Source organism: Lactuca serriola, chromosome 7, assembly GCF_051521515.1.
Source record: "Lactuca serriola cultivar US96UC23 chromosome 7, Lser_US96UC23_V15, whole genome shotgun sequence".
Taxonomy (NCBI): Eukaryota; Viridiplantae; Streptophyta; class Magnoliopsida; order Asterales; family Asteraceae; genus Lactuca; species Lactuca serriola.
In genome coordinates this window covers 21,382,808-21,388,097 of record NC_136414.1, presented here as the reverse complement: position 1 = coordinate 21,388,097, position 5,290 = coordinate 21,382,808, and positions in this window count along the sequence as shown.

The window sequence follows — 5,290 nt, the reverse complement described above, 5'->3', positions numbered from 1 at the left end:
GTAAATCTCTGTTAACCTAATTGCAAGTTCCATAACCATACGATAGACTAGATATGGCATTAAGTAGTCCACATCATTTTATGACTTTCGTCACTCTTGAACCTTTCGGTTCGACTGTAGCTAGCAGCCAGGTGCGGGGTAGTCAGCCCCGTATAGATCTATACACTCAAGTCACGCTCTCCCTCCAGGAGATTCTAGTTACAGGGGTGGTCCTCCACTCGCGTATCTCTGTGGAGTGTTTCCGAGGATGTGTCTCCAATTTATAGGAATAACAAATTTACTAGTAATAATACAAAAAGGTCCTGTTACAAACAGTAAATCCTCCACTCGCATATTTCCGTGGAGTGTTACCGAGGACAAATCAAACGTACCAATCTATTGCTTTTAACAATAATGATATGGAACAAATCATTTGTGAAATATAAAACATAACAGTTTATAAAGAGTTTCACAAATAGTTTGAAAACTGACTGTACAGGTTTAACGTTTGGTTAATATTGTTTCCAATGTTAAAAGCATGTGAATATCAAACATTTTAAATGTAATAAATAGTTTAAGTACAAGATATTCTTGTACTTTTTCTTGTATTCTCCCCCTGAAAACATTGAAAAACACTGAAAAAGGGTAGGGGTATGAACTCACCAGACGAGAAAACGTGTTGGTTTGGATGCTATGTGTCGGTTCGGGACTTGATAACGTGCGAGGTTCCTATGTAATATGGAATGATACACAAATGTATCTAATTAGACTTTAATTCACTAATTAGATGTGATTATACACCCCAAGACGCGAAAACACTTCAAATCAAGTGTTTAGAGTGACCCGGGTGGCATTTATGGATGAATAGGGCTTAGATAATGAGTTTGCTCTTCAAGATTAAACTCCTTAGGGAGTTTTCGGCCCTAATACCATGTCCACATGAGTTCACGGCCGTGAACTCATGGATAATGGGTTTTAAGGTGCTCAAGGGTCAAATATCACTTGGGGAATGTTGCTAGGATTTAATCTAAGGCATAGGAAGGAATTAAACCACCAAAGGAACCATCAAAGGGAGTTTACGGCTGTAAACTAGGAGTTTACAGCCGTAAGCTCCTAAGTACCCTTTCTTTTTATGTTTTGGTGGCCTTACATCAATCACATGTGATTCAAACTAATTTTACAAGCCTTTGAATGGGTTTATGGCATCATTTGGCTAATGTATAGGAGTTTACGGCCCAGGAACCTATCCTTGGGGTGTTTACGGCCGTAAGCTCCTATGGGGGTGGTTTTCATCATGTTTAAGGCCCCTAAATCGATTGTGGTTGCTTCTAGACTTTAATCCAAGGCTTAGGAGGTGTTTAAATGGCATTTTAATACCTTAAAAGGAGTTTACTGCCCATGATATGGAGTTTACGGCCCAAGCATGTTCTTGGGCAGTAAACTCATGTTTACTCCTCAAATGTTGAGTTCAAGGTGTTCCAAGTCCATTCCATTAAGTCTTTAAGTCATTTCTAAGCTCCATATGTGATTTGGGAGGGTTTTTGGGCTCCAAAACCCAACTTATATGTGTTCACGGCCCATGAGTGTTCCAGGGCCGTAAACACTTGTTTATGGTCCATTTTTATAGTTTGAATACGGATTTGGAAGCTGAAAAGGTTCTACTACAAGTTAGGATGATTACCTTGATGATTTGGAGCTTGAATTTGGATGATTTTGGCCAAGAAATGAGTTGTAGAGAGAGAGTAGTGAGAGAGGGTGCAAAAGCTTCAAAATGAAGTCTTTTGAGCTTTAAATATGAATCAAGTTTGGGACACGATGGAATTCTACCCGATACCGACGTTAGACGAGGCTTTTGGTCGCACCCGATTAAGTTGTCGTAACCCGATATGGTCGAAACTAAAAATTTACCAATTATTAAATTGGAGCGTTATCGTGAGTTTCTAATGTGTTTGGACACCCATTAAGTCATAATAGAAGTCTCAAAATTAATGACTTAATTTAATAACGTAGACAGAAATAATTCGAAAACGACGTATTTTATTAACGGAACGGGTTACAATAACGGAACGAACTTCGGGTTGTCACATTATCCCCCCGTTAGAGGGAATTTTGTCCCGAAATTCAGAATTAAGATACAACTCATGGATCTGGAAAGAGATGTGGATACTTCTGCTTCATTGAGCCTTCACGCTCCCAAGTGAATTCCGGTCCCCGCTTGGCATTCCAGTGAACCTTCACTATCGAGATGCGGCTTTGCTTCGTAAGTTTGATCTCTCGATCCATGATTTCGATCGGTTCCTCCACAAAGTTTAGGTTTTCATTGATCTCGATCTCGTCTAAAGGGATCACGAGGGTTTCATCGGATAAACACTTTTTAAGGTTCGAGACGTGAAAGATGGGGTGGATGTTACTAAGCTCTTGAGGTAATTAGAGTTTATAGGCTACAGGACCGATCCTAGAAAGGATCTAGAAAGGTCCAATGTATCTCGGGTTAAGTTTGCCATGCTTTCCAAAGCGTACCATGCCTTTCCAGGGCGAGACCTTCAACAGGACACGGTCTCCAACCTAGAACTCCAGAGGTTTCCGTCGTATATCGGCGTAACTCTTCTGTCGATCTCGTGAAGCTTTCAATCGTTCTTGGATCTGGATGATCTTCTCTGTGGTTTCGCGGATGATTTCAGGACCAGTGAGAGCACTGTCGGGGACTTGACTCTTGATTAGCTGCGTATCCCCTACCTCGATCCAACACAGAGGGGATCTGCACTTACGACCGTAGAGGGCTTCAAACGGGGCAGCCTTGATACTGGTGTGATAACTGTTGTTATACGAGAACTCTATCAAAGGCAAATGTGTGTCCCACGACTTTCCGAAATCAATGACACATGCTCTCAGCATGTCTTCCAGGGTTTGGATAGTTCTCTCACTCTGTCCTTCGGTTTGAGGATGATAAGCTGTACTCATATCTAGCTTAGTTCCAAGAGCTTTCTAAAGGGACTGCCAAAACCTTGAGGTAAACCTACTATCTCGGTCGGAGATAATGAACGTAGGCACACCGTGCAGTCGGACTACTTCTTGGATGTAGATTCGCGTGAGTCTTTCCATCTTGAATGATTCTTTGATCGGAATGAAGTGAGCGGATTTTGTCAAACGATCGACAGTTACCCAAATGGTATCGTACCCACTCGGAGACTTGGGTAACTTGGTGATGAAATCCATGGTAATCATCTCCCATTTCCATTCAGGTATCTCGGGCTACTGGAGCAGACCCGAGGGTTTCTGATACTCAACTTTTACTTTGACGCAAGTCAGACACTTGCTCACAAAAGTAGCGATCTCGGCTTTCATGTTTGGCCACCAATATTGTCTCTTGAGATCCAGGTACATCTTATCCGAACCCGGGTGAGCAGAGTATCTAGTCTTGTGTGCTTCCTCCATGATAACTTCCCTGAATCCTCCGAACTTTGGAGTCCAACTTCGGTCCATGAAACAGTAGGCTCCGTCACCTCTGATCTCAAGTTTCTTGTCCATTCCCCTCAAAGCTTCGTTTGACACATTCTTTGGTTTGAGGGCCTCCAATTGGGCTTCTCGGATTTGCATGGATAAATGCGAATGGATAGTCATCGTCAGTGTCTTCACTTTGCGGCTTGAACTTTCTTTTCGGATAAGGGCATCTGCCACCACATTAGCCTTGCCGGGATAATAACGGATTTCACACTCGTAATCGCTGAGCAGCTCTACCCATCGCCGTTGCCTCATGTTTAAGTCCTTTTGATTGAAGATGTGTTGCAGGCTCTAATGGTCAGTGAAGATCGTACACTTGGTTCCATAGAGATAATGTCTCCAAATCTTCAGTGCAAAGACTACGGCTCCTAGTTCCAAGTCATGAGTGGTATAGTTAACCTCGTGTGCCTTCAGCTGTCTCGAGGCATAAGCGATAACTTTTCCTCTTTGCATAAGCACACAGCCTAAGCCCTGATTAGATGCATCACAATAGACAACGAAGTCCTCCGTCCCTTCGGGTAGGGACAGAGTAGGCGCGCTGCACAAGGCTTGTTTTAACGTTTGGAACGCGGTTTCTTGCTTTTCACTCCAACAAAAAGGTACACCTTTCCGTGTTAGAGTGGTTAGAGGTTTGGCGATTCTAGAAAAATTCTGGATGAATCTCCGATAATAGCCGGCGAGGCCCATGAACTGACAGATTTCTGTGGGTGTCTTCGGTGCCGACCAATTCTCTATCGCTTTGATCTTGGATGGATCCACGTGAATACCCTCTTCGCTTACCACGTGACCGAGGAAAGTTACTTTCCGAATCTAGAATTCACACTTGGAAAATTTCGCGTACAACTTTTCGGATCTAAGGGTTTCCAACACTGACCTCAAGTGTTGTTTGTGATCTTCGCTTCTGGAGTAGACAAGTATGTCGTCAATGAACACGATGACGAACTTGTCTAAGAAGGGACGACACACCCGGTTCATCAAGTCAATGAACACTGCCGGTGCGTTGGTTAGACCGAAGGGCATCACTACGAATTTGTAGTGTCCATTCCGAGTCCTGAAAGCTGTTTTGGAAACATCACTCTCATGAACTCGTAGCTGATGGTACCCTGACCTAAGGTCTATCTTTGAGAAATAGTTGGCTCCCTGAAGTTGATAGAAAAGGTCATCTATTCGCGGAAGGGGATATCAGTTTTTGACGGTTAACTTGTTCAGCTCACGATAGTCGATACACATCCGAAAGGATCCATCTTTCTTCTTTACAGACAATACCGGAGCTCCCCAGGGTGAGGAACTCGGTCTGATGAACCCTTTGCTGAGTAACTCATTGAGTTGGCTAGATAACTCCTGCATTTCCGCTGGAGCTAAGCGATATGGAGACTTGGCTACGGGGGTAGCTCCAGGGATTAGGTCGATACGAAATTCAACTTGATGTTCGGGAGGAATTCCCAGGAGCTCTTCGGGAAAGACGTCAGGAAAGTTGCAGACTTCGGGGATGTTCGCGAGGTCTTTAACTTCCTGTTTCTCGTTGATGACATGGGCTAGGAATGCTTGGCACTCCTTCCGCAAAAGTTTTTGTGCTTTTATGCAGGAAATGATACGAAGATTGGAGCTAAGCTTATCGCCATAGATCATGAGAGTCTGACCAGAGGAAAGGTTGAGATGGATGGCTTTTTCATAACAAAGGATATCAGCATGATTGGGACTCAACCAATCCATGCCAATGATAACATCAAAGCTCTTTATGGAGACTGGCATAAGATCGATAGGAAAAGAATGGTCGTTCAGGGTAAGGGTACAACCTATAAAGATATCG